The sequence below is a fragment of the Salvelinus sp. IW2-2015 genome, linkage group LG20 (assembly GCF_002910315.2).
Source record: "Salvelinus sp. IW2-2015 linkage group LG20, ASM291031v2, whole genome shotgun sequence".
In the NCBI taxonomy this organism is placed as follows: domain Eukaryota; kingdom Metazoa; phylum Chordata; class Actinopteri; order Salmoniformes; family Salmonidae; genus Salvelinus; species Salvelinus sp. IW2-2015.
In genome coordinates, this window is record NC_036860.1 from 20,303,826 (window position 1) to 20,311,755 (window position 7,930).

The 7,930-nt window shown below is 42.4% G+C and overlaps 1 pseudogene; it reads left to right on the top strand.

Annotated features, from left to right (window-relative positions):
- The first annotated feature begins 620 nt into the window (after positions 1–620).
- On the top strand, positions 621–6,817 carry LOC111979942 (proheparin-binding EGF-like growth factor; annotated as a pseudogene).
- The last annotated feature ends 1,113 nt before the right edge of the window (positions 6,818–7,930 follow it).

A 7,930-nucleotide genomic window follows, 5' to 3' on the forward strand; every position in this document is an offset into this window, starting at 1 on the left:
TCCAGACTGTCACGTCTGTCACATGTGCTCAGTGTGAACCTGCTTTCATCTGTGAAGAGCACAGGGCGCCAGTGGCGAATTTGCCAATCTTGGTGTTCTCTGGCAAATGCCAAACGTCCTGCACGGTGTTGGGCTGTAAGCACAACCCCCACCTGTGGACGTCGGGCCCTCACACCACCCTCATGGAGTCTGTTTCTGACCGTTTGAGCAGACACATGCACATTTGTGGCCTGCTGGAGGTCATTTTGCAGGGCTCTGGCAGTGCTCCTCCTTGCACAAAGGCGGAGGTAGCGGTCCTGCTGCTGGGTTGTTGCCCTCCTACGGCCTCCTCCACGTCTCCTGATGTACTGGCCTGTCTCCTGGTAGAGCCTCCATGCTCTGGACACTACGCTGACAGACACAGCAAACCTTCTTGCCACAGCTCGCATTGATGTGCCATCCTGGATGAGCTGCACTACCTGAGCCACTTGTGTGGGTTGTAGACTCCGTCTCATGCTACCACTAGAGTGAAAGCACCGCCAGCATTCAAAAGTGACCAAAACATCAGCCAGGAAGCATAGGAACTGAGAAGTGGTCTGTGGTCACCACCTGCAGAACCACTCCTTTATTGGGGGTGTCTATTCCATTTGCACAACAGCATGTGAAATTTATTGTCAATCAGTGTTGCTTCCTAAGTGGACAGTTTGATTTCACAGAAGTGTGATTGACTTGGAGTTACATTGTGTTGTTTAAGTGCTCCCTTAATTTTTTTGAGCAGTGTATTTTGGGGCACATTATAGTTGTGTGGGATTAAACTCCATGGAATGGTTTCCCAGGTGCAGCTAAAGGATAGTACTGTAATAMAAAGTATGCTCAATTGGCATCATACTGTTAGATTTAATTGGCAARAAAAACTGCTGTCCCTATATCTGCTCCATTCTAGCACTGGCTGGCAGTTTCCTCAGTTGTTGTGCTTTGTAGGCTAATCCATTCCAGGGGACCCTAGTGTCAAGTTATGGTGTTATCTTAAGCAATGKTGAAGAGTTAAGGAACACCATTCAGTAGTGAAAGGTGCATACCACCTGTCACCTGTCAGAACCTCGAGCTCAGAGCGTTGTAGAAAACCTAGCGAAGGCCTACAGAACGCGCACCAGTATTTGTGCCAACCTGTTGATGTGCTCGCCTTGCTTTTCAGTAAACACATTATCCTGGTCCATGTATTTTGATAATATTCTAGTAACTTCCATCCTCATTTAAAGTCTTCAAATGTTTTTTTTKAATCCGTCATGACTATTAGGTCTACTGTAAAGGATTCCTTTATAGGATAATGCAGCATATGTTCTCATCACAGTGGAGGCTACATAATGTCAGAAGTAACATTTTAATGTCCATTCAATGAATAGGCCTATATGATATAGTACATGACCAAAAGTATGTGGACATCTGCTCGTCGAACATCTCATTCCAAATTCTTTGACATTAATATGGAGTTGGTTCCCACTTTGCTTCTATAACAGCCTCCATTCTTCTGGGATGGCTTTCCACTAGATGTTCTAACATTGCTGCAGGGAYTTGCTTCTATTCAACCATGAGCATTAGTGAGGTAGGTCGATTAGGCCTGGCTCGCAGTTATACACCTGTCAGCAACTGGTGTGGCTGAAATTGCAGAATCCACKAATTTCAAGAGCTRTCCACATACTTTTGTATATGTAGTGTATATGCCATGAAATTCATACTTTACAGTTTAGGCTCTGCCTCTATTATTGAAAGGTGTGGCCATGAATCATTGGGCGGCAACATCCATAGGGTTATTGCGTCACTGGGGAATTAACCGTTCTTTTCCCAAATTCTGTGCCAAGCACYGTGATAGAGAAGCCACTAGCTGAGAAGCAGCGACACCTTTGCTGGAGATAGAAACATTTTACCGGACATACATGGTGCTGTGGAATTGAGTTAAAAAGTTTTATGGTGCATTGAGTTTGTTTTCAGTAGCTCAAAAAAAAAACAATGAACATTGTATATCGACGATTTGTGCTTTTTCTTTTTCTTTTTCATAGATCAGGTGAGTGAGTTGGGACTGTTACAATGTTGCAGCGGTCTGTTTATCTTGGGGGTAGGTTATATTATATAGCCCAGCCTATAGTTATAACGTATAGGCGAATCATGGGTGTACAGTCGTGGCCAAAAGTTTTGAGAATGACACAAATATTAATTTCCACAAAGTTTGCTGCTTCAGTGTCTTTAGATATTTTTGTCAGATGTTACTTTGGAATACTGAAGTATAATTACAAGAATTTCATAAGTGTCAAAGGCTTTTATTGACAATTACATGAAGTTGATGCAAAGAGTCAATATTTGCAGTGTTGACCCTTCTTTTTCAAGACCTCTGCAATCCACCCTGGCATGCTGTCAATTACTCTGGCCACATCCTGACTGATGGCAGCCCATTCTTGCATAATCAATGCTTGGAGTTTGTCAGAATTTGTGGGTTATTGTTTGTCCCCGCCTCTTGAGGATTTGACCACAAGTTCTCAATGGGATTAGGTCTGGGGAGTTTCCTGGCCATGGACCAAAATATCGATGTTTTGTTCCCCAAGCCATTAGTTATCACTTTTGCCTTATGGCAAGGTGTTCCATCATGCTGGAAAAGGCATTGTTCATCACCAAACTGTTCCTGGATGGTTGGGAGAAGTTGCTCTCGGAGGATGTGTTGGTAGCATTCTTTATTCATTGCTGTGTTCTTAGGAAAAATTGTGAGTGAGCCCATCTCTTCTTGGCTGAGAAGCAACACCACGTGAATGGTCTCAGGATGCTTTACTTTTGGCATGACACAGGACTGATGGTAGCGCTCACCTTGTCTTCTCCGGACAAGCTTTTTTCCGGATGCCCCAAACAATCGGAAAGGGGATTCATCAGAGAAAATGACTTTACCCCAGTCCTCAGCAGTCCAATCCCTGTACCTTTTGCAGAATATCAGTCTGTCCCTGATGTTTTTCCTGGAGAGACGTGGCTTCTTTGCTGCCCTTCTTGACATCAGGCCATCCTCCTAAAGTCTTCACCTCACTGTGCGTGCAGATGCACTCACACCTGCCTGCTGCCATTCCTGAGCAAGCTCTGTACTGGTGGTGCCCCGATCCGCAGCTGAATCAACTTTAGGAGACGGTCCTGGTGCTTCTGCTGGACTTTCTTGGCGCCCTGAAGCCTTCTTCACAACAATTGAACCGCTCTCCTTGAAGTTCTTGATGATCGATAAAAGGTTGATTTAGGTGCAATCTTACTGGCAGCAATATCCTTGCCTGTGAAGCCCTTTTTGTGCAAAGTAATGATGACGGCACGTGTTTCCTTGCAGGTAACCATGGTTGACAGAGRAAGAACAATGATTCCAAGCACCACCCTCCTTTTGAAGCTTCCAGTCTGTTTTTCGAACTCAATCAGCATGACAGAGTGATCTCCAGCTTTGTCCTCATCAACACTCACACCTGTGCTAACGAGAGAATCACTGACATGATGTCAGCTGGTCCTTTTGTGGCAGGGCTGAAATGCAGTGGAAATGTTTTTTCGGTTTCAGTTCATTTGCATGKCAAAGAGGGACTTTGCAATTAATTGCAATTCATCTGATCACTCTTCATAACATTCTGGAGTATATGCAAATTGCCACCATACAAACTGAGGCAGCAGACTTTGTGAACATTTATATCTGTGTCATTCTTAAAACTTTTGGCCACGACTGTATATTCTAGGAATATATGATAAATATAAACATAACATGCTTGTAAAATAGGTGTATATTCTAGTATTCAAATGTAAATTAACTGGAGTCAGAGCATATGTTTCCTCTGACTATTTTTGCTGTCACTCGGGAGGTATTACCTTGTGTGGCTGCATTCAATCTTATTCCCTAATAGTATTCAAATAAAAGTCCCATGTGTGTCTCCAGTGTCTTTCAGGCTATCCAGTGGTGCCTCTGTCAATGCCATTGACGGGCACGAAGGTAAGTCCCTGCCCAGATATCTGTGGACAGTCTCCTCCACAACGATAACAAAATAACAGACGAACAGGTGGAATATGACAAGAAGGAGGAATACTATTATGAACATGGTGAAGATGACCATCTGTCTGGGGATTATGAAATGCACTTTCCAAGAGGTACAGTAGGTTACCACAGTTTATATATACTGTACGTATTCATCAGCCTCTCTGAAACTGGAAACTGTTTGCAAAGATTCACATAGTTTAGTAGTAAACCTATTTACAATGTAAATGGACCATATACACTGAGTATACCAAGCAAAAAGAACGCCTTTCTAATATTGAGTTGCACCTCCCCCCCTTCTCTCAGAACAGACTCAATTTTTCAGGGCATGGACTCTAGGTGTCGAAAGCGTTCGACAAGTTGGCTGGATGTCCTTTGGTTGGAGGACCATTGATACCCCTACTACCATACCCTGTTCAAAGGCGCTTACATTTTTCGTCTTGCCCATTCACCCTCTGAATGACACACATACACAATCCATGTCTCAATTGTCTCAAGGCTTAAAAATCCTTCTTTAGCCTGTCTCCTCCCGCTCATCTACACTGAGTGAAGTGGATTTAACAAGTGACATCATTAAGGGATCATAGCTTTCACCTGGATTTACCTGGTCAGTCTATGTTATGGAAAGAGCAGGTGTTCTTAATGTTTTGTATGCTCTGTGTATATTATATTGTATAAATACATTGTACATTATTTTACTTTCCTCTCCCGCTAATCTCCAGTGGCATTTTCCACCAAACCGAAAGATCTGCCCGTGGCTCCCTTCACAGACAGGAGAAGGGAGGGCAAGAGAAAGGGCAATGGTAAGAAGAGGAACCACTGTCAGAGGAAATATAAGACACTGATTCATGGGGTCTGCCAATACCTGAGAGAACTACGAGAGCCATCATGCATGTGAGCCCCATCCCCTCATTTAGCGCATTATCTGTATTTTGTTAGACACCCATCATTGCATCTGTGTGTGCGCAGGGGTTTATGAGTGACTCTGACATTGGGGGATGACACATTTTGCTACTCGGGTCTGGGTGTATGCCCCCAAATTTTTAAATGCTCATTTCTAGTACCTTTCGAGAAAAGGATATAGACAAMTATTAACTTAGAAATAGGCAAATGTACACTGCTAAGGGGGGCCTTGCAGAGGGGCACTTGCTCTGATACAGTCCAATCAGTCTTAGGGCCATGACCATTCATACTGTACTGAATACCAGTGTGACTGTTAATGTGGATATATTCAATTAAACAACCACTTTGTACTCTTTTTCTGCTACTGCATAATATATTTCCTAGTATTTTTCTCAATTCCCCTATGTCAGGTTCTTACTACTGCTGCWCTACATACTGTATGGTTTGAAACTTAACATAATATTTTCAATTTATAATAGTTATTATACTGTAATAATAACCAGCAACATACATAGTTAAAAACTGTTTTGATAAAAAAGTAGGCATGAAAGGTCAAACTGAAATTAATCAATCTCCCAGCTACACAATTATCAACAAAAAAATATCATCACAGCTGCCTCTCTCCTGCATGAAGTTAACACATGCAATAAGCCCTCTAGACCAGGAATGGGCAACTTTGATGGGGTGGGGGCCACAAAAAAATCTGAACTCATCATGAGGGGCCGCAGTGGCTCTTGGGTCTGTGTAACGACATCCATACCTACTCATGCAGTCAGAGCAAAACATTTTAGCGCCCCCCTCTTGACAGCGGAGTAAAAAAATTTAATATACCTCATTATGTTACTTTTTGGGTCATTCTCATTGAAAGCAAGTCTAAAAAGCAGTAGATCTGTTCTATGTGTGCTATTTCTATGCTGCCTGTTAAAGAAAAAATCCACCCAAAAATGATCTTTTGTTATTTGTTTAATTTGTCCATTGTTGGCATAGTCCCAAAATGTTTTGCTTGTCAGCGATCAAGTTTTCAAAATATGTAATGTTCAAAATACAGAAATCATCCCCGTATGATGCAAAACGCAGCATAAGGGTATCCTTTCTGTATTTTCAAAGTTACATATCTTGAAAACTTGATTGCTGACAAGCAAAACATTTTGTGACRATATCAACAATGGACTAATGAAACAAATACCAAAATATTGTTTTTGGGTGGAGTTTTCTACTTATTTTCCCATGGGGCAGAGAGAAAAATGTGCAGTTTTACAGCTAATTTCCCAAAATTCTACATATTTTGCCATTTGGGTGAAGAGAATTTTTWGCAGTTTTGAATATGATATCTGAGTGAGAGTTACTAACAAAATCAATGGGCCTCCCCCCAGTCTGTAATTCGACCATGATTACTGCAAGTTTAGATAGCTGGCTAGACTATGCCCCTGTGTGTGTGGTTATATCATGCATGTGTTATTTCTAGACTCAAGTCACTGTTTACTGTATTTCTGTGTAGATGTCTACTGGGATACTCTGGTATGCGGTGTCACATTTTCAGCCTGCTGATGACAAAGGAGGCAAAAGGCTACAACAGGACAGTAGCAGTGACTGTGGTAGCAGTGGTTCTGTCCTTTCTGTTTCTGACAGTCATGACCATTGTAATGGCCATCAGGTCAGTGTGCCTCAGTGCCTGTTTCTATCTTTGAGAAGGTTTGAGATGTTTCAGGATCACCAACTCTGTGCACCTGTCCTGTCCACGAATGGCACATATTTACAGTATTTATCCATTGTCATATCAGGTATCATAAGCAAGGTGAATACAACTTAGACAATGAGGAGAAGGTCAAACTGAAGGCGGATGCACATCCCCGAGAATCTAGTGACAGAGTGTCTTTCAATTACACAATGATAATGGCCTGATAGACTTTTACGTCAGGGGTGTCAAACTCATTTTGCCCCGGGGGCCGTGAATCAAATCAAATCAAATGTTATTGATCACATACACATATTTAACAGATGCTATTGTGGGTGTAGCGAAATGATTATGTTCCTAGCTCCAACTGTGCAGTAATATCTAACAACACAAGCAAATCTAAAAAGTAAAATAATGGAATTAATAAAAAAAGAAATATCAGGTTTTTAGAAATGTTTTCAAACTTATCACAAATAAAAACTGATATCACATTTACTTAAGTATTCAGACCCTTTACTCAGTACTTTGTTGAAGCACCTTTGGTAGCGATTACAGCCTTGAGTCTTCTTGGGTATGACGCTACAAGCTTGGCACATCTGTATTTGGGGAGTTTCTCCCATTCTTCTCTGCAGATCCTCTCCTACTGCAGCCCTCATCCTCCACATACAACACCTGTTCTGCCAGTCACATTCTGTTAAAGGTCCCCAAAGCACACACATCCCTGGGTCGCTCGTCTTTTCAGTTCGCTGCAGCTAGCGACTGGAACGAGCTGCAAAAAACACTAAAATTKGACAGTTTTATCTCCATCTCTTCATTCAAAGACTCAATGATGGACACTCTTACTGACAGTTGTGGCTGTGAAGAGGGCATGACAATGCCTTCTCAGGAGACGGAAAAGATTTGGCATGGGTCCTCAGATCTACAGAGGGTAGTGYGTATGGCCCAGTACATCACTGGGGCCAAGCTTCCTGCCATCCAGGACCTCTATACCAGGCAGTGTCAGAGGAAGGCCCTAAAAATTGCCGAAGACTCCAGCCACCCTAGTCATAGAGTGTTTTCTCTACTACCTCACGGCAAGCGGTACCWGTGCACCAAGTCTAGGTCCAAAAGGCTYCTAAACAGCTTGAACCCCCAAGCCATAAGACTACTGAACAGTTTATCAAATGGCTACCCGTACTAGCTGCTGTAGCTGCTGCTACACTCTGTTTATTATCTAGGCATAGTCACTTTACCTCTACCTACATGTACAGTACCAGTCAAAAGTTTGGACACACCTACTCATTCAAAGGTTCTTCTTTATTTTTACTATTTCCTACATTGTCGAATAATAGTGAAGACAT